Source organism: Panthera leo, chromosome D3, assembly GCF_018350215.1.
Source record: "Panthera leo isolate Ple1 chromosome D3, P.leo_Ple1_pat1.1, whole genome shotgun sequence".
Lineage (NCBI taxonomy): Eukaryota > Metazoa > Chordata > Mammalia > Carnivora > Felidae > Panthera > Panthera leo.
This window is the reverse complement of record NC_056690.1, coordinates 5,831,785-5,857,098: the sequence shown is the minus strand read 5'-3', so window position 1 is coordinate 5,857,098 and position 25,314 is coordinate 5,831,785. Positions and strand designations below refer to the sequence as shown.

Genomic DNA, 25,314 nt, shown 5'->3' with positions numbered 1-25,314 from the left:
AAAGAGCAGTGGAGGGTTAAGGTCGAAGCAGGGGCGTGGCACGATCTTATTTACGTTCTTAAAAGGTTGGGTTGACGCCTTGCGGAGGCGCAGGAGCGAAGCCGAGAGGTGGCGGATTGAGCGGCTAGGGGCTTCATCTGAGCCTGGCCCGGGTGGTTGTCGTGGCTGCGGGGACAGGCTGGGCAGGTAGACAGAAGTCACGGAGGGAGGCAGGTTTGGCGAAGAGGAAGTCAGGCGGGCTCCCTGCGTGGATGCTTCTTGGACGGAAGAGTCAGGAGGGAGCAGGCTGAGGGCTTGGGCTTGGGGACGCTTTCTGCGGTGTAGTCCCGGGCTGGAGCTAAGACTTGGGACTCGGCATCAGGATGGTATCTTAGGCCATGTGCCTGGGTGAGATTACTTGCAGAGAGGCTATAGATCTGGAAAAGAAGGGGGGCCCCCGTCGGAGCCCCGAGGCACCCCAACATTTAGAAGTCCAGCAGAAGAGGTGTGTCCAGCAAAGGAGACACAGAGTGGCTCATGAGGGAGCAGGGCGGCTGGCAAGGAGGGGACCTTAGTGCAGGCCACGGACAGGAGGTGTGTCGTACGGTCCCGTCTGGTGGACGAGGACAGTGCCCGTGGGGTTTGGCGGTGTGAAGGTCCCAACGGCCTGGATAAGAGTGGTTTTCAGCGAGGGTAGAGACAGACGCCCGGCGGAGAGAATGCGACGCACGGAGCTCTCGCGGAGTTTTGCTGTGCCGGAGAGCCGGTGTTTGGGCGGATAGGTGGGGCGGGGCTGTGCGATCCACAGAAGTCTGTTTGAGGAAGGAGGGGCGGAGAACATGTTTGTATGGGACGGGCCAGCAGGTGGGACAGGACTGTTGATGACACGGAGAGTCATCGCAGGATTTGATTTTGAGGAGGCCTCGGAAGTGCTGACGGGGCACACGTGGCAGGACTGGCCCGTGAGGAGCAGGAAGGAGGAGGGAGGCGGCAGAGCGCACAGGTGTAGGTGCGGCCCGCGGGAGAGTGAGGACGCTGTCGTCACGTTGTTCCTGTTTTCTCAATACGTTACCTTGGCAGGTTACCAGCCCCGAGAGAGGGAGGTGGAGGGGATCCAGGAGATTCGAGGAGAGAGGAGGACACTGGGGACGTTGCCGTCGTGACTGCAAAGCGGCAACTGAAAATCCTGGAAAGCGTGTACTGAAGGCTCTCAGAAGAATCTGTGGAGGCCTGGCGCCCACCCGAGGTTTGTCGTCGTGAATTCAGGAAAGCCTGGCATCATTCGGCTGCTTTGGGTGCCCGTATGGAGAGGCGGAGAGTTGGATTTAAGTAAGGTTGGGGTGTTATTAAAATGGCGTGACGGGGAGAAGGTGGCGAGAGTTAACGGTGAGCGAGGAAGAGGCGTTCTCCTGATGGACGGAAGTGGAGTGAGCGGGTGACGGGAGAAGAGGAAAGGTTATTGCTGGTGAGTCTGCGGGCGAAAGACTGCTGGAGTCGGAGCCGGCGGGGGGCGAAGCACCAGGCGGCCAGAGGGTGGCTTGCTGTTGAACACACTTGGGAGACGGTGCGGTTACTGGTGATGACAGAGACGAGGTCCGGCCTCGGAACCGTGATGGAGGAGGAGGGTGGCCGGTGAGAGGGGTGGGGCTGCAGAGTCTGCGCCAGGAAAGGAAGTGGGAGAAAAAGGCAGACGGGGTCTCGTTAGCGGGACAGAAAACGATTAAAAGCGGACCGGAGGTCCCGTGGGAACAAAGGAAAGGTTCCGTCAGATTAGCAGAGTCAGAAAGCTGGAAGGGCAGGGTGTTGTGGTCACGTGATAGGGTTTCACTGAAGACACGTCAGCTGCCGTCACCGCATTTGTGTCCTCGGTCCCCATGCGTGTAGTGATGTGCCCGAGTTTGCCTGGCTCCGTGATGCCCGTGCAGGCAAAGTTTCTTTAGCTCTGTGATTCAGAGTGCTGGTTGCCGGTGCGTATCTTTCTCCTGAATCTCTTTCCACCTTCGCTACAGGGATCTCCTGGGCAGAGGCTTACCGCTTTTCTTTCTGTTACGGAAAATTTCAGATGAGCTCAAAAGTAGAGGAAGTAACAAAATGTACTTCTGTGTACCCTTCATCCAGGTTCAAAACCTATCGTCCTATGTTGCCATTCTTGCTTCATGTACTCCTTTGCGTCTTTGTTCGCATGAGAAGCCAGTTCCTCCACTGAGTCAGGTTCTGCGGGCGACTCCAGGTTCACGTGCGTATCGGCATCTTACTGACGACGTGAGCGCTTGCGCAGCCTGCATTTCAGAAAGGAAGAAAGTACGTCCTACACATGTGTGTCCTTGAGCCTCCAAAGCATGCTCTTTTACATCATGGCTGACTGATGGCATACAAAGTGTCTTTTTGTGATAGGCCGGTACACCTGCATCATCCTGATTATTTTCAAAGGAAATAGGTGCAAAATCACGTTAGGTGACTTACTCGCCTGGTGTTCTAAGACTAAGTGGAAACACACTTCTAAATCCCTTTCATGCCTTTGGTGGGACTTTGTTCACACAGCATCTGCCCTGCATCTTCTATCCCCAGTCTTTTGAAAGGCATTACTGTCCTGTCCCTACACCAAACCTTCTTCTCCCTCAGCAGCCCCCACCTGTCGTCTATCGTCGGTGCCCACAAGACATGGTCCCCGGTCTCCCTAGGTGTGGTCTTGTGTCCAGTGGCATGCCCTTCCGCAAGCCTGTTTCTTCACAGGTCTGGCTGGGAGGATTCAGTGGCTCTGCAGTGGTTTTCTCTTCCCTGTCAGTGGTGCCGGTCCTGGGACGGGTGCCTTTGTACTTCCTGTGTCACGGTCCATCTCCGTCAGAATCGCGCCGCGAAGCGTTTCGCGGCATCTGGCTTCACAGCCTGTGCGCGAAGTCTGATGTCGAGGCGTTTGGCTTCTTATTCCTGTAGGAGTGTAACTGGATTTTTCTCCCCTGCTGAATCAGGGTGATTGGTCTTGATCTTATGTCTGGATTATACTGAGTGTGATCCAGCTTTCTGGAACACCGGTCACAGTTTCCCGACCTCCCCCTCCGTGGTTGGCGTTCTTCTGATACCTCCGTCGTCCCAGCGCAGCGGGCCCCCGTGGGATGCCGTCTCTCCACGTGTTGTACTCCTCGGCATCTCTGTTCTCCAGCACCTGCCCTGTGAAGACAGGGTCCTTCTGCTCCGAGTTCCCGGTTTGCAACTGTAGAATCATTGAAACAAGAAATTCGTGAAAAGCTAGTGTACTTTTTTCCCAGGCAAACTCGTATTTTTTGGTTGGCCGTGTAAAAGAGCAATATATGTAAAAAGTACATGCAAAAGTGTGTTTAATCGGGTTTTCAAAACCCACATCCACGCCTCCTAGCACAGCATCCTGAGCACCTTCTAGGGTCGAGAGGCTCTTACGTGTACGTTCTGCATCAGACTCTGGCTCAAGTTTTGGAGGGAAATCGGTGTCCTTGCTCTGTTCGGACTCCTGACGTTTGCCCCCTGCAGGTGTGACCAGAGGGGGCCCCTTCCCCAACGAGCGCGTCTGCCTGCAAGGGAAATGAAGGCCAGGGCGGGGGCCCAGTGTGTCTTCCACAGCTTCCAGACTGTGGTGGAGTTTTAGCATTGCCTCTTGGTCTGGGATGGAGAGTGCTTGTCCTGAGCAGCCCTCAGAGGGGCCATCGCCCTGATCTCCTAGCTGTGAATCCCGCGCCTCCACCTCCGGGTGGCCCTTCCCGGGCCAGCACCCAGAGACTCCTTTTTAACCTCTGGCGTCTCAAGCATCGGGTGTCGGCTTGCCGATCCCTCATTTTTAGCGGTACTGAGAGGTCAGTGCTGATTTGGGTGTTGCTTGGTGTCACAATGTTTAGATGAGGCAGAGATTTCGGTGGATAGAGGGAGGGCCCTTTTTCACGGAAGGTGGGGGTTGGGGGCACATGGGCTAAATTTAAGCAGTTTTTCTCTCAGTTCTCAGCTGAACTCTAACTTCCTGTTTGAGCAGTTCTTGCCCACTGTAGGTTGAACCCCCAGACTGCTGGGGGCGCTCCTGAGGTCTCATGTGGAGAGACTGAACGTTGCCCTGGGCAGTGTCAGGTGACCTCAGGGCAAGGCTCCTTCCTCCTGGGGTCGGAAAGGTGGTCCCGCAGTCCTGTCGGCTGTCCCCTTCAGCGCTCTTACGGGACGGGACGTTGGATAGGAGACGTGTCTTAAGTGAGAGAATCTTGGGAGCATGTGATTTGGGATCTGTAGGATTTTTTTAGCTCGTATTTGCTATCTTGCTTTCTAGTCTCCTTTGTATGTACAGATGCAGTGGGGCAGGGGGTGGTTAGGAAAGTTTATGGCGGGGAGGCTTTTTGTGTTGTTTGTCCTTCTGTTCGTTGGTTCGTCACATGGAAGATTGGCTGGAGTTCTTCTTGCTCTATCTTTTTTTCTCTTTTTCCTAAAGAATGTAGCTAGCCCTGCCCCCGCCCCACGTGGTAAGACTTGCAGGTATGTCTAAGCATTTCTGCCTGGAGAGAGGGGTGGCTGATTCCTCCTCGAGGGAAACTCTGGTGGCGTTCAGGCAGGAATTTCATGTGCCTGAGCTTTGGTGTGGAGATTCCGCCTTCTGAGCAGTTAGTTCCGACGGGCGTCCCGACCCTCACTGCTTCTGTTCCCAAGTGAGGAGAGCCACACGGTGTCCAGGCCAGCCGGTGAGGGGCAGAGGGCAGGGTGTGGCAGTGTGCCTTTGTCTTCCTGCCCTGAAGCCACGGACGCCTCTCTCTCGGGGTACGTGCGGCACTACGCACATTTTCTCATGGTCAGGGTTGGTTGGGGAAGTCAGCTATTCGGGGGATCATATTTTAGTTGTTTCTGGTTCTGGGATTGGTTTGTTGCTGCAGCAGGAGCAGGAAAAGAATGTCTTCTCTGCATTCACTGATTTTTTGTCATAAAAATTTTCAAATACACGGGAATAGCATTGTACTTATCATTTATCCATCATCATGTATCCATGACCTAGATTCAACAGTTACAGTGATTTTGCCACGTATGCCTTATCCTTTTTTTTTTTTTTTTTTATAACATTTTTATTTTTGAGAGACAGAGCGTGAGTAGGGGAGGGGCAGAGAGAGAGGGAGACACAGAATCCGAAACCGGCTCCAGGCTCTGAGCTGTCAGCACAGAGCCCGAGGCGGGGCTCGAACTCACAGACCGCGAGATCATGACCTGAGCCGAAGCCGGACGCTTAACCGACTGAGCCACCCAGGCGCCCCTTTAATGTTTATTTTTAAGAGAGACAGAGTGTGAGCAGGGGAGGGGCAGAGAGAGAGGGAGACACAGAATCCGAAGCCGGCTCCAGGCTCGGAGCTGTCAGCACAGAGCGCGACACGGGGCTCGAACTCACGAACTGTGAGATCGTGACCTGAGTCGAAGGCGGACGCTTAACCGACTCAGCCACCCAGACGCCCCAATTATCTGTCCTTTTTTACTGTCTTTTTTTGTTTGTTTGTTTGCTGAAGCATTTGAAGACTCCTCTCCGACATCATGTCACTACATTCCTGCAAGCTCCACTGTACATCTTTGAAAACACTGCCATTTGCACGACTATAGGGGCAGTAAGACACCTAACACAGTTGGCCGTGTTCCTTGTATAATCTGATACCCCATCCCTCATCATGTCTCCTTCGTTGTCTCCTTTCAGCAGCTGGTTCATTTGAATCCGATTCCAGAGAAGGTCCTCCTGTTACATTGCATTGTTAGGCCTTGTGTCTGTTGAGGCCCCCACCGCTCCCCATTTCCAGGGCATGTACTTGTTGGAACAGTGGGCAGCCGTCCTGGGGACTGGCTCCTATTTTGGTATTTTTCTGCTTGCTCTCTGCCATTTCTTCTCGTACCTTTATATAAAAATGATGTGTAAAGGCTGGGTTACGTACCAGTTCAATCTTTCAGCAAGAATGTTTCGAAGTGATGCTGTGTGTTTCCTGTGTTTCCTGTCAGTCACATGCAGGGGTACACACACGTCTGGTTGCTCCTCTTTGAGTGGTGCTAAGATTGACGAGTGGGTTTAGGTGATGACAGCCCGGTCCTCGCAATGTCAAGTTTCTGGTCATGGTCAGGTATTTCATTAGGGTTATGCGTTTCCTAGCTGGGTTGTCACGTGACCTCAAAAGATAGTTCACAGAGGAAAGATAGGATGGACGCACAGTTCTTTCCTTTTAATTGCCAGTTTTTAGGGTGAAAAGTTGGTGCCCTAGTTACTTCCAGTTTTGCTCAGTGCCTTGAATCTCTGTCTCTCTGCCTCTGTCTGTCCCTGTGTGTGTCTCTCTGCTCCCCGCCACTCCCGTTCCCCACCCCTGAAATCAGTGTAAACTTGTGACCTTTTGTATATTTAATTTGTTTCAGTAGATTGCATTCATTATTCCTTTGTGGATGCTCAGTTGTCCCATTTTTGGCCAGTGGGAGTCTCTTCATAAATTGGCATTGCTGTTCCTTTGGCATGAGTCTCTTGCTTTCTGGCATAACAGGATGTCCCAGCCTTATTTTGTAAAATGCTGTGGCCTTGAAATCAGCTGTTCCTCCAGGGATCCCTGTGCCTTTTGGAGGAGAAGGGTGTTTGGCTGTTGATTGTCACTGCTTCTAGGTCTTTCTGGTGGATAAAGCTAGAAAAGACATGAATTCAAACTGATAAATTTTATGTTGTACAATTTTTTCCTTAACTTTGGTTTTATGTTTGTATCTGGTTTATCTTAACATTGAATCTTGGTTCCTCACAACAATCGCAAAATTACTTACTTGCATAATCCTAATTTATACACCAGTGTAAACGACACACCAGTGTTGTTGCAACTAACAAACTACTGAAAGAAGTTTGATTTCTTTGCGGCTTCGTTTGCTGACAGAGCGTGTCCCTCTGAGTACAGCACACTCAGAGGCCCTTTGTGGATGTTACCGACTTGAAAAGTCATTCTTTTTGTTTAAAATTTTAGGGATTGTTTTCCTTTTTGTGGACTTAGTTTGTTTTTGGAATATATATAAACATGTTTCCAAAGCTGAAACGACAGGATAAGGTATGTTTGGAAACGTTCGACTTCGTCTTTGTCTCCTTCGTCTCCACAAATAACTGCTTACCTTCGGTTTTGTGTTATCTTCCCTGTTAATTTGTGTACGTAATGTAAACAGACACACATCCGCATTTGCATCCTTGCTTGGCACGAAAGTCAGCATATTATATATACCCTTCTGTGTCTTGCTTTGTTCGTGAAACAGCATGACCGGGGTCCGCTCTGTCTCAGTGCATAGTGTTCTTCCTCGTTCCTCTTTTCGAACAGCCAAGCAGCATTTTATCGTGAGGATTAACTAGAGTTCACTGGACCGGTGGGCTGTGCAGAGGCCTTGGGCTGTCTGCAGTTTTGCTGTGTCGAGTACTGCCTCACTGAGTAACCTGGGACATCAGTCGCTTCCTGCTTTTACCAATATATCTGGGGATGGAAGTATGTGTGACAGAACAGAGGGTAGATGCATATCTAATTGGTCCAGCCGTTGGCTATATTTTTGCTGAAATTAGTTCAACTTCAAAATCCTAACCCTTCCACTTAAAAGCAGTCCAATTTATCTTGCCATTTTATCGTTAAAGACATCTCTTCATTTGCCCGTTGCCCCGTCTTTGTATGGAGCATATTATTGAAAGCGTTCAAGAAGATCTGTGGATTTCATTTAATGAATTAATTGAAGTGTCACTTACTGACTATAGATTACAGGGGGTGAAAAGATTGGTAAAACATGGTCCTACACCTCACAGGAGTTCAGAGTTCAGATAGAATATTTTGGGATCTATTTTCTTTGTTTCCCGATCATTCTGTTTGTTGTATATTTTGTCCCGTGTTGGTCATCAGAAGACTGGTAATAAGGCACTGGGAAATGTGCCTTTATCTGCTGTACCAGAATGAGGCAAGATACGCCTGTTGGGGGACGAGAGGGTGTTGTGAAATATTCCATAGATGCATATGCAGCACGTATGAATTGCACACCTCCCCTTCACCGGAATGTAGCAGTGAGCAGCACACACAGTTCCTCCCTCATGACATTTACATCTTAGTACAGGAGATCTATCAAAAACCAAGGAACAGTGAGAAAATTACAAGTTATATGTGCTTTGAAGGAATCAAACAAGAGGTAAAAAGAGAGTCTCAGCAAGGGGCCTTCTTTAGGTAAGGGAGGGGCAGCTGACGCAGCAAGGCCCACACAAGGTCGGGCAGAAAGCATTTCAGGCACTAGCTTGGGGTGTTGCGAACTGGAATAGAAAGCACAGCGAGGTGTGGGGGAGAGTTGGAGGTAAGGTCATGCAGGGCCTTGGGTATTCACTTAAAGGTTTGGATTTTAATTACATCAGGAAACCAGTGAGGACAATTGAACAAGGGAAGGGCATTCAATACCACTTTGTCATATATTTATTCTTCCTGTAGGCCAGAAGGCTACTCAAATCTGATGTTTTAGGTCTAAAGCAGCATTGTCCTTTCTGAAGTTCAAAGTGGAGATAGTTTTCCTTCTTGCTCCTTTATACAAGACAGCTGCTTCTCACATTCAGGTCTTCTGAGGATTTCTTTTCTTTTTCAATACTATTCCCTTGATGATGTTTAGATAATTACAATAAGTGGTTGTAAGTGGATTATATATACTTGGGCTATGAACAGGAGCATGATATCTACAAATTCTCTTCTTCAGACCTGCAAATCTAAGAGATACATCTCTCTGGAAGATAAGAGAGCTTCTTCCTCGAGATCAAAAAAGGTCTGTATTACTGTGTCACATTTATATGACATTAATTATGGAACCAATAGCATTTGCTGGAAAAGAGGCATTTTCAATATATTTGCTTATGTTTTCGTTACAGGAGACTGGAGTGATACCCATGTAGGGAATCCCCAGAAGGAAGGATTGGCACACGTGGAACCCAAGGAGCTTGCTTCCTGGGAAGGCTTCTGTCTGATGTGTAGGAGGCAGAACGTCATACTGACTCTTCAAGGGGAGGCTACAGGGGATCGAGATCAACACGCAGTATCTCACCCTCCACCACAGGGGACACTGTGCGGTCCTTTTTCTAGAAGTGGGAAGTACGAGATCGTTCTACAAGAGGAAGATTCCGGGGGCTTAAAAACGCAGAGGTTTGCACCTTGGGAGCCCCTTGGAATGTTGACAACTCAGGATCTGAAGGAAAGTTCTGTGTTCATGAGTTACAGAATTCATGTGGGAGTAAATGTCACTTTATGATCAGTAATAATACTGAGTGAGGAGCACTATGCAGGAAGAAACCTTCCATAGAAAGACGGGCAGGGAGAAGCTTAGGCCAACCATAGCCCTACCGAATAGAGCAAGCCTGAGATAAACTGCCAGGATGGCCAAATAAGAGACTCTATGAAATAGCAATCCTTCAACTATAGTAGTCGTAAGGAAATTTCCTCCTCTAAATCACGATACCAAATAGGAAAAATGATCTACAAGTGCCCCATGTGTAGGGAATTTTTCTCTGAGAGAGCAGATCTTTTTATGCATCAGAAAATCCACACTGCTGAGAAGCCCCATAAATGTGATAAGTGTGATAAGGGTTTCTTTCATATATCAGAACTTCATATTCATTGGAGAGACCACACAGGAGAGAAGGTCTATAAGTGCGATGATTGCGGTAAGGATTTTAGTACTACAACAAAACTTAACAGACATAAGAAAATCCACACAGTGGAGAAGCCCTATAAATGCTATGAGTGTGGCAAAGCCTTCAATTGGAGCTCACATCTTCAAATTCACATGAGAGTTCACACAGGTGAGAAGCCCTATGTCTGTAGTGAGTGTGGAAGGGGCTTTAGTAATAGTTCAAATCTTTGCATGCATCAGAGAGTCCACACGGGCGAGAAACCCTTTAAATGTGAAGAGTGTGGGAAGGCCTTCAGGCATACTTCTAGCCTCTGCATGCATCAGAGAGTTCACACAGGAGAGAAACCCTATAAATGTTATGAGTGCGGGAAGGCCTTCAGCCAGAGTTCGAGCCTCTGCATCCATCAGAGAGTTCACACTGGGGAGAAACCCTATAGATGTTGTGGGTGCGGGAAGGCCTTCAGCCAGAGCTCGAGCCTCTGCATCCACCAGAGAGTGCACACTGGGGAGAAACCTTTTAAATGTGATGAGTGTGGGAAAGCCTTTAGTCAGAGCACCAGCCTCTGCATTCACCAGAGAGTACACACAAAGGAGAGAAACCATCTCAAAATATCAGTTATATAGAGTGTTTTGCTAACAGTTAAAATTCTTAAAACCCATAAGTGCCACTAGGAAGGAAACCCTGTAAATACCTACATTGACCCAAGAAATTTTTACAGCAAGCCCCAGCAGGACATTCTTTTTGAAGAGGCATATGCGAGGTTGGTTTTTCTGGTTTTTGTTTGTTTGTTTTGTTTTTGGATTCATGCCAAGTATGTTCCACAACTTGACTTTGAATCTGGAATCCCTCTGAGTGTCTGCCCCAGACGGGCGGTGAGGTCCCAGTCGTGGGTGTGTGTTTCCTGGGATTTGGGCATGATGCCTCAGTACTTGGAAATACTACACAGGAAACCGTGATCATTGCCCAGCCTCCTGAGTCACCCTCTGTCTATGCTTTACTTAAAAGTTATCCCGGTGATTCCCCCTTCGGGAGCTCATGCCCTTCCTTCTCTTGATTCAAACATACTGGTTAATGAATGCATTTGAAGATGGACAGCTCCCACTAAGATAGTGTTCTGGTATTTCTGAGGTTCTCACTTGATTCAGCCCCTACATATCTTTCCATATATCCCATTATTTCTGAACCCACTTTACCTGTGTGTCCTCAAAACACCCATAAATATCCACCCCTTCCTAGATGGCATTAAATTTCATTTTAGATTTTAGGTGACTCACAATTTCCATTCACTGGCCTGTCAGAGAAATCATTGGCAGACATACATGCCCTTGAACTTTTCTTGAACTTTTCAAAAAAATTCTTGTGGATTCTGCTAATCACTGTGTCTCTATGTTAGACCTAATTTTCTAGTGGTTTCATCACATATTTTTAACTTGAATTTTTTTTTTTTTTTTTTTTGGAAATAGCTGAATGTAAATAGGAAGAAGCAAGCAAGCGAAGTTAGAACTTTTCTCCATCCAGAATTGCCCTCTCGGGCTCCTCTTGTAACACATGGAGCTCCTTACTAGCTAGGGGAGACCGTAGGAGAAGTGGATGGTGGGAGGAGTCACGAATAATGTTTAGTCTCTGTAATTTTGGGCAATAATGTGTAGGAGTCCTCAGTACCTTCACTGAGGATTATGTATCCATTCATTTTTAGGCATGAATGTCTATGTTACTCTCTCCTTTCCTTTCTTCGTTCATTCAACAAGTATTTATTGAACACCTCCTATGTGCCAGGCACTGTGCTAGGTGCTGGGAATACCACTGAGTAAGACAGACAAGGGCCCTACTCTCATGGAGTTTACTTCTGGTGGAGGAGACGATACGCAAGTAAGCAAATACATAATGTAGTTTGAGATAGTGATTAAGTGCTATGAAGAAAATAAACTAGGGTGATGATTTAGAGTGGGGTGGGTGGGGGTGGGGCATCATTAGACGGCAGTCAGGGAAGGCCTTTCTGAGGGTGGCATCGGAGTGAGCGGGCAAGGCTGGAGGCACTGGCCGGCCAGCCCCGCCACCGCGCCTGCGTCTGTGGAGTGGAAGGCGGCCGGGCGCTGGAGCGGAGCGAGCAGCGGGGAGGGGGGAGATGCTGAGTTGCTCAGTATTCTGACGTTTATAGGCCCTTTTTTCTTTTCTCCTTCTTGTTCTTGCTCTTTTTTTTTTTTTTTTTTTTTGTGGCTAGATTGATATTAAAAACTCATGTGGAAGGACTCAAGGAATGTTTAGAAGACCAAAAGTCCCCAATGACGAGAACAAAAAGCACCTAATTTTTAACTTTGTTTCTCTTCTCATTCCTGTTTCCATTGATTTCCCACATGTAGTCCTTATGCTCAGGAAGTCTTTGGGGGAAGTTAAGGGTCTTTGAAGCTCTGAAATGGGTGAGCAGGTTCACAGTGTCTGTCAACTGTCTTAAGAGGTTGGGAAATGAACTACCCAAAACAGTCGTCCAAATACTGAAACAAAGCTTGATTTTCTCTTCATATTTGAATTAGGTTTTTCTGTTTGACTGGAAGGGGTTTTTGTGTAACTAAAACCTCAAGGCATAAAGGAGATTTAAAAGGAGCACATAACTTAGTGGGTGGGCCATGAAACTAGAGATGGGGTTCGGGGGTAAATGTATCCCTGTTTGGATTTTCATCCAGATAGCTCTGTTCACAGCCTTTGGGAAGTCCCTCCTCCTGTGCGTCCTCCTTTCCCAGGAGAGGGCCAGCCGAGTCACCGGGGGAAGCCTCTTCCAGGCCTGACGCCCTCGACTACGATTTACTGTAGTGTCTTACCCTTGTCCATGTCGCGGTAGGCTGCGGTGTTAGAGAGCCGCCTAGACTTTTAGTTGGTAGAGAGACAGCTGAAATATCATCGGTAGGATTTTAGTTTTAGGAAAAATCAGTTTGATTTCTAGCTTTATTACTATTAGGTGTGTGAGCTTGGGCAAATCGCCTAATCGTGGAGTCTGGTTTTCTCACGAAATGAGGACATTAGGCTAAATGATTTCCGAGTTTCCAGCTAGTCCTAGAGTTCTATATTTCTACATAGTTGAATTATTTTATCATGCTGTTGCTGGGGGATATGACTAACACTTTTGAAGCTACTAATTTTATGTCGAGCTTTAAAGTCCATAATTGTTATCTTCGGAAAATATTATTTGACCTACAGTATGTCCAAATCAATTTAATAAAATCACTTTATAACAGGGTTCTGTGCTTGACACGTGGTTGTGTGAATTCAGTGGTCATGTGTTGTGTGTGTGTGTGGGTGTGTGTGTGTGTGTGTGTGAGGGGGAGGGGGAGAGAGAGAGCACGCAGTTGGGGATGGCTTGTGTATTACTGTGTATTATGCCTAGGGTGACCGTATGATTTACTGCCCAAACTGGGCACTTAAGAGTATAGGGGGTGCTGTTAATGAGGACCACAGGCCTGAACTGGGACTGTCCCAGCAAATCAGGTTGTGAGGACACCATGGCCCAAGCAAGTAACAAATGACTGCATTGCATCCGGAGTCATTCAGAGAGGAGGTGCAAGGTCTGTGGCCAACTGGAAAAAGCGTGCCTTTCTGAAGGGATGGCCCCTGCTTGCCTGTAGCTGTTTATTTCCATGCTAGAATATAGGCCAAAGGTTCCCACATGCTCTGCTCTTTTAAGAGAAAACCAGCAAGCTGTAGTTTTAGATAAAATTTAATGTTTTAAAATGTTTTAGATAAAACATGAGTTTTGAATGTCGGCAACAAATTCCTGGTCCCCGTGTGACCCGTGGTGGTCATGTGTATCACCTGCCTAATGCCCACAGGCTTTTGTTTAACCTTGTGAAGCCCTGCTCTGGTCCCTGAAGGCTGCGGCCGACTCCTGCTCTGGTGGGACGGAAGTCCCAGGGGAAGCCATGCTGGCCCGTGCTCCGTGCCACAGGCTTGGACGGTGCTTCTGGCATCTGCCGGCTTTGAGGGTTCAGTCTGCGTCCCACTCCGACTGTCGGAGGGGAAGCCGCCCAAACTGGCCTTTTGACGTGAGAGGGTTTGGGAAGAGAGGTCACACGTGGGCTCAGGTGTCGCTCGCGGAGTCACTTTTGGCTCCTACTAAGATTTCGGATGTGAGAAAGAAGTCATGGCCGACTTCACAGCCCACTGACTTGGGGACCCCTGAATAAGTGGCGAGTTGCTCCTTTAAGAACTGTATCGAGTCGGAGATCCCCAGACATCCAGATGGTCTGCTGTAGAAGACACGGGTGCCCGGCCACCTCGAGGAAGTTGTCGGATTCTTTTGGGTCGTGTGAGCTTGAGCATGATGCTTTCGGAGGGATCTCCCAACACTTGGTTCTGTTATCCTAAAGAATGTTGAATCGTGAAACAGTTTTTCTGTCCAACTCGCTGTTCTCAGGAATTTGAAAAACCAGGTGAATGGGAAGCAAATATCAGAAGCACTTGGAAGAAGTACTCAGTGGTGAGATCAAGCCCCGAGGGGAGAGATGAGGAAGAGGCGGGCACCACCACAGGCAGGAGCCGAACATAAATAGCGTCTCCGAGTTAAGATCGAGACCTCAAGAGATAGGAAAACTGAGCGTGGCAGAGCTCTTCCTCCGTGACCTTACGCAGCTCAACGTCTCCGAACCTCAGGTTTCTCACCTGTAAGATGGTTTTGAAAATACCGAACTCCCGAAATAGTTGGGAGGACTAAATAAGCGTGTATAAAGTGCCTAGCATTTCGTAATACGGCAAGAGAAAAGTAATCCCACTCGTCTGTTCGGGAAGATGAGTCATGTTCTTGGGGCTCCTCTGTTCTGCTGAGGCCCACTGGGATGGGTTTGGGCATCTAAATGTGGGGTAGGACCTGGAGAAGGTAGGCGGGACATGGTTTCTCCGTGTGAGAAGAGCCGGAACAACTGGCCTCTCCCAGGATAGCCCGGGACGAGAAAGTAAGAGTGGAACTGGAAAGGTAGTGGGAAAGGGACCCAGGTGAGCAGGGTGGTGGAGGGCTGCGCGCCTTCACGGGTGAACCCTTACGACCACAGACTCCTTCCTTGAAGTCTGGGGGTGCTTGGTCCACGTGGAACTCCTCGTGGAAACCGCGGAAGGACTGTGTGCTGGGTCCCGGCTGGAATGGGACGGACCGTCTGTACGATGGTAAAATACGTGTTTCAGCCAGAAGAGGGCAGCTGTGAGACCGTGAGCTCCAAGCTTCCACAGGCCCCATTTCCCCAAACCCCTAAGGGGCAGGGAGGCCTGTGGGTGTCTTTGTTACCACTCCTAGTGTAGGGAGTTAGAGCACTTTTCAGATCGTAAGTAAATGAAAACCTTCTTTAAATCATCCCATGTTAGGCACATGAGCACATCCAAAGATCCCAGGGCCTTGGGCTTTGTTTACACACGTCAGCGGGAGCTTGGCATAGATCTCAAAGGAAGGTGACTCTCCTACCAAAGCGCTTTTATTGTTCAGATTTAGGCGTGTGCAAATGAAACAAACATTTTTAGAGTAAAATAACGGCATATAAAAGTTGCTTTTCTTGGTTTTCAGGTGTATGTATGCATTTTTTAGACTCCCGACTCGTGGGTACCTTGCCAGCTATATTTACTAAGCAATATTTCTGAAAACGGGTTCACTCAGAGACTTCCCCTCCTCCTCTGTGCTGGCCCTGACCCGGGCCTTCCCTGCCTCATGAATTACAGTGGGAGTGTTGTGTCTGGAGAAGTCGAGAACCTTCTTAAATTGTATGCGGAATTTTGTGTATCTGCAGGTATGTGCGTTTTTCTAGGAAGAAGGGCTTTCATTAAATGTGACTCTGATAAAAAAAAAAAAAAGCCAATTGAGGGAAATTATCTGATTTAGCCACATGGTTGTTCACTATGCAGGGGGGTGCCTAAGAGTCCAGAACAGAGGCGGGTCACTGGAAGGAATAGAAAATGTTGGGTGTAATAAATGGAAGGAAAAAAATAACACTGTGCTGTGTCGCGGAGAGAAGGCCTTTGGCGTAAAACGAGATACATATGTGCATGTTTGTACCCTGGTCGTCTCGGATGAGCTGTGTTACGGTGTTACGGCGTAATGTAATGTGCTTAAGAGAAGCTCTGTGAGCGGTGCAGGAAGGCCTGCGGAGGTGAGAACAGCCAGGCGTTTCCGAGGGGCTGGCTGGGGAGTGGAAGGAACTGGCTCTGAGTGGACGCGCTGAAGCTACAACACAGTTTGCCTCTTGGTGGCAAAGAAGGCAGTTCTTGCTGTAACATTGGAGTGAGGTTCCCAGTGCTGGTGTGGCTCGTGTTCAGATTCTCAAATAAACCTATTACACCACTTGGCGTTGTGTCCTTCCGTGTTTAATTTCTGTGCCCCACTTCGCTTGCCTGGAGCACAAAGTTAAGGTGTTATCTCTTTATTAACATTTCAGTCCGTCACCTTGAGCCTTCATCCCGTCTCCAAAATGTGCTTCTCAGCCCTGGCGCTCCTTTATCCCTGTGTGCCCCCCTCCTCCCTTTCTGAGGTGAGCTGGAGACCCACAGGGTTGGAGTCCAGAGGGGAAGTCCCGCCTGCTTCCGGGGGAGACTGAGCAGGAGGCTGGGCCTGGATGGGGGGGCGCCGGAGGCTGTGTTTCTGTAGCTGTTGCCAACACACCGTGACTGCCGATGCCAGCGTTTGGAGAGAACTGCGTTCTCTGTGTGCTTCACACTGAGATCACTTGATCCAGGAAATACCAGGAAAAGAAATTTTAAAAAGCTCAGTGTAAAACAAGATGGTAGAGGGGTCAAGTGAAACATAACGTGAATCACAGAAGAGGTGCACGGGTTAAATTCCGCCATTTACAGACATTGTCAGGTTGAATTATAAGCTTCACCACAAATATGTGTATAGGTCGATGACGAGAGACCATTCGAAATAACCCAAAAGGTTGAAAATAAAGGAGTGGGGAAACCTCACCAAGTGCTCACGGAGAGTGAGCAAATAGTGGTAGCCTTGTCCATCAAAGTAGAATTAGCGAGGTGAACGGCATCGACTTAGGAACTTTGTCAAGAAGATCGCCGTGCGCTTTTATTTGGCCAACGTAGCTTTGAAAGATAGGCGGTTTGTGTTTTTAGAAACACAGTGAGATATTTGGTAATCCCTAACCACAGCACGTTCTTTTCACCCACATCTCCTTCATCTTCCAATCATCTAGACTAAGAAAGATCTGACCGCTCAACTCGCTTCATTAACAAACGACGTGTCAGTTGTCTCTGAACTGTGTGCCGACAGACCCGCTTGGAACATTCATGGTAATTGACCACGTTTTATGCTGGAGAGAAAATCTCACCAAATTCCAGGATGTGGAAAATCCCACAGGTCCCATTCTCTGACTATAACGCAATAAATATTGAGGTTGCCGAGAAAGGGCCAAAAATCCTTCCCCCCTTGGAAATAAAACACAACAGGACGTCCTCCTCCCTCTCCAAGTTAGCAGCTAAGAAGGCAATACAAACAAGTACACGTCCTTTGGAAACGGATAGCCATGATGGTGTCACATAACACACCTTGTTGGATGGGACCAAGATGAGTTAAGGGTTTGATGGCCTTAAATTCATTTGTTAGGTAAATATTAAAAATAAACCAACCTGTCAAACTAATAAGGATTCTCACCTGTTGCTGTTCCTCTCAACCTGTTCCTGTATTGAGTCATTTTGAAAAACAAAGATAACACCTTTTTTAGTTATCTAATTCTTTAAAATTTTTTTTTAAAATTTAATTTTAGAGAGCATGAGCAGGAAAGCAGCAGAGAGAGAGAGAGAGAGAGAGTGAGTGAGTCTCAAGCAGGCTCCCCACTCTGCAACCCTGGGATCCTGGCCTGAGGCGATATCAAGAGTCACGCTCAACCCACAAAGCCACCCAGGTGGTCCCGGTCGTCCAGTTTTTGAAAATTTACCCGGTTAATATACTATTAAGAGGTTATGGTTTCTTATTTAAGAAAGGATTTAGTAGTATTTAATCTTTGTTCCAGAAGAGCTTATATAGCACATAAATATCATGCCCTTCACCGCTTGCCCAGAGTACGGAACTAAGTCGACACCTGGCATGAATGTTTCAATCAGTCATTTGAGCTTTGAAAGGGTGATACAACTCACCCAAGGTGGCATGGGTTCTACAGGTGGAACTTACCAAGTGTTAACATTTTTACATTTTTTCAAGACTATTCAGATTTTCTCCGTCATTTTTGAGGATTTCTAGTTTCCCATAAAAATCATCCTGTTTTTGGACATCTCCTTTTAGAGATGTAGGTAACTCTTAAGGTCTTGGCTCTCACTGTCGTTTTGATGAATAACCTTTTCTGATAACTCCTGTATTTTCTTTCTTTCTTTCTTTCTTTCTTTCTTTCTTTCTTTCTTTCTTTCTTCCTTTTCTTTCTTTTCTTTCTTTTCTTTCTTTTCTTTCTTTCCCGTATCACACTTGCCCCAGTATGTTAGTTTTACTGTTATTCTCCCACCCTGCCCTCTAAGAAGTGGACATTGGATTTGGTGATCAATTCTGCTGGCTGTATTCTTATTTATTACTCTTCTAGTATCATCAATCACATCTTCCTTTCCTTAGTTTAAACATTTTAAAAAAATGTTTATTTTTGAAAGAGAGAGATGGGGCACAAGCAGGAGAAGGGCAGGGAGACACAGAATTCGAAGCAGGCTCCAGGCTCTGAGCTGTCAGCACAGAGCCCAATATGGGGCTTGAACTCATGAACCACGAGATCATGACCTGAGCCGAAGTTGGGTGCTTAGCTGACTGAGCCACCCAGGTGCCCCACGATTGATACCTTTAAACTTAATTTTCTGTATCACTCAAATCCTTTGTATTCTGTATTTACTTTTTTCAACTTGATCTAGCAGGTGTCTGAGGGAATTATTTTTCACTATCATTCTGGTTTGGTTAATTTCTCTGTGGTATTTCTAATTCTGTGCTGTTCCCTGTGTAACAAATGCCCATGATGTAGTTTTTAGTTGTACCCTTTATGGAGGTAAAATGCCAGTCTTTGTCTTGTTACGTTGGTGTTGCCTTGAGTTCTGCGTCAACGTAGTTCTTCACATATATACGTACGTGTATGGGCGTAGCCTGACTTTTTCTGGAAAAATGAGCAAATTCTGTACGTGTGCTGTGATGTGATTGATTTGCACTTAGCACACATCTTAGTGGCTGTTCGATATCAGCACATTCACATGTATACCTTCTAATGTTTTAATGGTTCCATCTGCTTTAATGGACATTTCCAACTGTCCTCTGTTCATGGAAACTTCTCCCATGTTTTCTCTTACCGCTTCTATGATTTTTTTCTTTGAAATGTGTAAATCTTTGATTTAAATTTTAAATCTTTGGTTTTTGTAAGGCAGGTGGTAAAGACTCAAGTGAACGTTTTCTCCAATGGCTGCTTATCCTATGACTATTTATTGAGTCTTGTCTGCACAGACTTGAAATGCCAACTGTATTATAAGCCAACTTCTCATATATGTATTTGGGTCTATTTGTATTCCATTCAGTATTTTTAATTACTGTATCTTTATTACAGCTTTAATATTTGCAAGGCCAGGGACGCCTGGGTGGCTCAGTTGGTTGAGTGTCCAACTCTTGATTTCGGCTCAGGTCATGATCCCAGGGTTGTGGGATCAGGCCCCGTGTCAGGCCCTGTGCTGACCATGGAGCTTGCTTGGGATTCTCTCTTTCTCTCTCTCTCTCTCTCTCTCTCTTTCTGTCTCTGTGTCTCTTCTCTTTCTCTCTCCCTCTGCTCCCCTTCCCCTGCTCACTTTCTAAAATAAATTAATCAAGTAAATAAAATTTAAAAAATATTTATAAGGCCATTTCCCAGTTCATCACTCTTGTCTAGATTTTGCCCATCTCTTCTGGAATGTTTGATCAGCGACCTGGAAACCTGTGTCATTTTGTGTTAGCCGTGGGCCTTGCAAACAACTTATAAGATCACCGTTTTCAGATTGGATGCTCATTTTTCTTTCAGTGAATACACAACGCGTGTTCTTTTTTTGTTCATTTGCAGTATATGCTAACTTGCTGGTGAGTGATGCTATTGCCAGTTGAAAAGAAAACACAAAAAATATGGTCGGATTTTTATTATTTGCCCTTTCCTTTATAATTTAAGTAAACAAGCTTGAAACTCCATAGTCCTCATTGGATGGGAAATCCCATGATTTTGGAGTGCGAGATGGAGTTCATACATTTCTTTTCTTCTTCTTTTTTTTTTTTATTGTGGTGCATGTATGGTTTCTTATGTTCACTGCTGGTGCCGCTGATTTGAGCTTTCCCAACTCTGCAGTTTGACTTTTATGGACTCCGCTGCCCTGTGTTTTATTTCTGAACCCCACAGGCTCACGCTGTGTGCGTGTATCTGTGTGCGCCAATCTGTTACAATAAATCTCTTTCTTTATATCCATATATATCCTATTGGTTCTGTTTCTCTGGAGAACCCTGACTAATGCAGCCTCTAATGTGTTTGGGGCTTGGGCGAGAGGACTAAGTACAGACCCACGTCTGTTGAAGTGGAAACCCACACCCACAGTGAATCAAACTGCTAGCTTGATTTATGAGCGTAAGAGTTATAAATCAAGCCAACAAAGCGTCCCCTAAAATAAATATGTTCTAGTCTCCTAGTGAAAGGCTGCCCAACTTCAGAGCGCTGTGACTTCTCCAAATTCTATGTTGGTGGTGACGGCCCTGGAGGGTGGACTGGCCGTTCTCCACCCCCACCCCACCCTACCATTGCCCCTTTATTGGTCCTCAGGCTGGAGTGTCTATACCAGCAGCCGGCTCTTTGGAGATAGTACTGGATGAAGGCAGGGCCTGGGCTGTTTGGGAAGGAGCCTCCAGGGCAGGGATGTTGGGAGCCTGAGGCAGGGCTCTGGGTTGGCTCACCCGGTGGCTCCCGCAGGGGTCTGAGTGGGGGCCCCTCTTGACCGGGTGCAGACTGACCACGTACCATCGAAGTTTTAGTTAGCAAAACTATTGGGCAAGACCAGCCCAACTGAAATTTCTGCCTCATGTGGGTAAACAAAAATAAATGTATCCAACAGCCATTTTGAGGAAGGAAGGAAATGGAAACCATAGCCCGGGAACTCGTCTTTGATCACGCGCCTTGGGCATTAGCGAGTCAGTATTTTCAGGTCTTTTTCTGGTTCCCCCCGTGTTTTGGCTTCACATTGGCCAAGTTGTTTGTCCTTCCCCATGGTGAGTGGCAGGCAGGAGGATGCGTGAATAGCTCTTTTCTGCGTAAGTGTTTCTGTCTCAGTGTAAGTGCTAATCAAGATCCTCAAGAGGTCCTTGGGCTGCGGGATGCCTGGGAGACATAGATTGTTGTCGACCTCACGTGCTCAATGCCGGAAATTCTTGAGAGGCCACTCAGGGACCACCGTGGTGACACGGCTTGTACTTCTCAGCAACATTTTAGCACCAGCCAGCGTCTCTTCTCTGCTCTTTTTCTCACGCTCTCAAAGAAAATGCACAGAATAGCTTACAAGTTCCCCAAAGTCCTCTGCTCCCTCTGATAATTGCTTCTGCATAGTGACACAATTTTGATATTCAGTTTTAATATGCAGACAATTCTAACACGGAGTAAAGCAGTGGCTTGAATAATCCCCACGAGTGTGGAATAACGAGATAGATATGTTGCTTTGGAATTAATTATATTTTATTTGCCTTCATGATTTAGTTTTGAAGAATATAATTAAATTAGCTCACATTCCTTGAGCAAAGAGGCAAGTTACATGGGTGTTTGGGAGAGGGCCAGTAATTTTGGGAAAACCCATCTGGGGTTCATTTTTTTTTTTTTTTCCTTTGTAAAGAACAGTAATCTAGAAGTTGCTGATTCACTCGTGGAGAGTTGACTATTAATCATATACGAAAGCGTTTATGTTCTCTGTGTAGACCATAAAATAGTCAGAGATGTTTTTCTTTTGTAAAACAAAACGAAAAGCCCAAGATGGATGGAAGAACAATTTACTTTGTTATTCAGTTTCTACTGGAAAGAGTGTTGCTGTCACCTTTATTAGAGTTGATACATTTAATAATGAAACTAAATCAAACAGACCCCTCCCCACCAGGTACACTTTATTAGTGAGGCAGAGTTAAATGCCAGAGTTATTTTACATCAGTAAACAAGAGACACTGAACATCAAAAACCTGACAGTTCTATGTCACGTGGCCAAAGAGGCTGAAAATTAATTCTTGGTTATTTTGGGGCCAGCAGTGGTGTGGCCTGAGAGGAGCGCATTTGCCCCCTCTAGTGGTCAACGGGGGTGGGCGGTGGGGGAGGGGCTCTCCCACAGCTTCCCTGCGATAATTCATCCCGGTCCCCAACCTCCTTACAACTTTCTAAACATCTTCCCCCTTACGAAGATTCGAAAACTGTTCGCTTGCTCTCCGACTTGCTTTTACAAGACATTTCTCCTGGCCTATAGAACGTTTTTCGGACTCACCACAAATGCTGTGAAAGCCACCACCGTGGGCGTCCCAAGTTTTCACCTGTTCTCTCTCTCCTTTATGCCTTTCGTACCTAATTTCAGTGTTGAATCTCATGCTCCAAATGCAGTTTACTTTGTCTCATGTTTTCAGATTCTTTGTTAGTTCTAAGTTCTATTAACTATATCGAGGCTTTAATCGATCACTCATTTGAAAGATAAAAAAGATATAATCAGTTAATCGATTACTCATTCAAAAGATAGAATTAATTTTTTTTGTAAGGGGTAGTATTATACCAAAAAAGCCTGACGTGGGGCGCCTGGGTGGCTCAGTCGGTTAAGCGTCTGACTCTTGATTTCGGCTCAGTTCTTGATCTCATGGTTTTGAGCACCCCGTTTCTTGTTCCTGTTGGGGTCATCAAAGACCATTATCTGACCAAAGAGGGTTCTGCTAAGTACAAGAATGCTAGAAAGGCTGGGGCGCCTGGGTGGCTCAGTCGGTTAAGCGTCTGACTTCAGATCAGGTCATGATCTCGCGGTTCACGAGTTCCAGCCCCGCATGGGGCTCTGTGCTGACAGTTCAGAGCCTGGAGCCTGCTTCGGATTCTGTGTCTCCCTCTCCCTCTGCTCCTCCCCTGCCCGTGCTCTGTCTCTCTTTCTCTCAAAAATAAATAAACATTAAAAAAAAGAATGCTGGAAAGGAATGGCGGTTAGCAGCACGGGAGTGCAGATCGTAGCCTACGGACCAGACATACTTACGAGCTTATGAGTGGCTGAAAAGTTCCTTCTGCTGCCTCCTTTTCTCCGCCTTGAGGCAACTGTAGGTGGAACTTATAAACTACCCTTATATTTTAGAATCTGGGATCTCTATCTTAACGTACTTATTGAAGTGGTCATAGCAATTCAGAAGGAACAAGATACTCTACCTCTGTTTTATGCACAGGGTGCCGAAAAGAGCGTTCGGTGAAATGCAGAGGTGAGGGGGCAAGGCTAACCCAAAACCCAGGTGTCCTCAAGTTACTAGATGATCCAGCAGTCCCACTTCCGAGTCCGAAAGAATCGAAAGCCGGGACTCTAACAGATATCGGATACCCTGTTCGTAGCGTTAGCCAAAAGGTAGCCAAAAGGGGGAGGCAACCCAAGATAAGCAAAAATGTGATCTGTCCACGTGGTGGAATATTACTCGGCCTTAAAAAAGGAGGGGACTTCTGGCACATGACAGCGTGAGCGACCCTTGAGGAGAGTATGCTGAGTGAAGTAAGCTGGTCACAAGAGGGCAAATACCGTATCATTTCACTTCCATTAGGGACCTAGAGTAGTCACACTCATAGATTAAAAAAAAGTAGGGGGGTGATTGCCAGGGTCTGAGGGGACAGAATGGGGAGTTAGTGTTTATAGGGACAGAGTTTCAGTTTGGGAAGAGAAAAAGTTCTGGAGATGGACGGTGGTGATGGCTGTACCTGTGGATGTACGTAATGCCACTGAACTGTGTGCTTTAAAACGGTTAAGATGGCAAATTTTATATTATATATATTTAACCCCAATGAAAAAACAGTGACAAGAAAGAAAGGGGGCATCTTGGAAAAATATTTAGGAAAAAAAAAAAAAAGCGTCACAGTAGGCACCTCGCCTGGCTTTCATCCCAGCCCCCTATATACTAGCTGTGTGATTTTGAGCAAGTTGCTCGACCACTCTGTGCCTCGGATTCCTCATCTGTAAAATGGGAATGATACTGTACTTACTGATTATGGTTATTGTAAAGCTGAAAGGAGATGATGCAGGGTGGTGCTTCGTAGAGGACCTTGCACAGAGAGAGCATAGAATGAATTCTGGCCATCATTACGGAGAGGGTAGCCTGCCAAGGACTTGCTTCTAGTAAGTAGCAAGCACTTCCTGCGAGAAGCACGCCAGCCTGTCTCCAGGGCCAGCCTCCCCCACCGTTGAGCACACAGGCCACACGTCGTGTTATTTGCTTAACCCGATCGAATCCTGAGTGCTGCATCCTTGGGAGGAAATCACTGCCTATCAAGACGGCCAGAAAATTCAGCTAAGACATTTAAAGGTGTCAGCACATTGTCAATATTTGACTTCCTGCCGGTGCAGTGGAAAGATGGGTATATGTGATTTGCAAATAAAATTTTTTAAAGTAACATGGAAAGAAGACCAGCACCAGATGTCCTGAATCCGAAACCACTGCCTCACGAGTTAGAGAGTTGCATCCTTCCTCGTGATGACCAGCCAAGCCACCAGTCATGTCACGTAGGGGAACTTGCATTTTCACCGAGCGTCTGCCTAAGTGAAAGCCAGCTTGTTAGGGGCTGAAAATAGAATAGAATGAGACACACCGCTCGCTCTGTAGATTCTACCTGGCGGGAGAAAGACTTCCAAACATACAGTTATAGCTCAGTGTGGTAAGAACACCCACAACGTGTGAGCAGGGTAGCGCCGCCCAGGGCCGCGAGGCCAGGCCGGGCTGCTTAGAGGAGGGCTTTAGGGGATGCCGAGGAGTCCGCCAGGGCACAGCCTCACAGGTACAGCGAGAAGGCACCCCCCAGCAGAGGATGCGATGTATGCCAGTGGTTCTGGAAATTCAGCCTGGCTTCAGAAGCACCCGGAAGGGTCGTGAGCACACAGATCACAGATCCCAACCCCGCATTTCTGATGCAGTGAGCGCGGGGTGGGGCCCGAGAATCTTTGTCTCTGGCAAGTTCCCAGGGGATGCTGACGCTGATGCTGTTGCCCTGGGGACCGCGCTTTGAGAACTGCTGATTTGCATGAAGGCCTCAAGTCGCAGCGTGTGTTTGGGGAACCGTAGGTAACTCAGCATTTCTGGAATTTGAAGTGTCCGAATGATACAGTTAGAGAGTTAGGGAGGGGACTAAGCGCACAGAGCTGAGGGCAAGGGAAACAGCACGCTCTTGTGTATTTCAACAGCAGCAGGCCCTGTAACACGGCCTGCAATCCTGACGACAACTCAGGAACTAGGTGCTACGGTGCCCATTTGACAGATGAGGCAAGTCTGGAGCGCAGGCTAACTGATTGGAGAGAGAGATGCAGGAGGCAGGGGACCCCAGACTTTGTGCCTGATACGATACGGGGGAGCAACATCTTTTTAAAGCTGGAGACAGATCCCAGGTGATGCCAATGATCAACACAGGAAGCTCGGGAGAGGCAGGATGGAAATGTTCCGTCTGGATCACGGGAACAGATAAATTCCCTGTTTTCCCCAGTTAAGACTCATTTCTTGGGGCACCTGGGTGGCTCAGTCGGATAAGCGT

General features: G+C 47.2%; 1 long non-coding RNA gene across 3 annotated transcripts in view; it reads left to right on the top strand.

Moving 5' to 3' along the window:
* Positions 1–12,836, top strand: part of LOC122204206 — a 44,443-nt gene extending 31,607 nt beyond the window's left edge. For all 3 annotated transcript variants that reach the window (XR_006195555.1, XR_006195554.1, XR_006195556.1), the window contains 2 exons: positions 8,677–8,742; positions 8,846–12,836. This is a non-coding gene — a long non-coding RNA (uncharacterized LOC122204206). The remainder of the gene's footprint in view (positions 1–8,676; positions 8,743–8,845) is intronic.
* Positions 12,837–25,314: the final 12,478 nt, after the last annotated feature.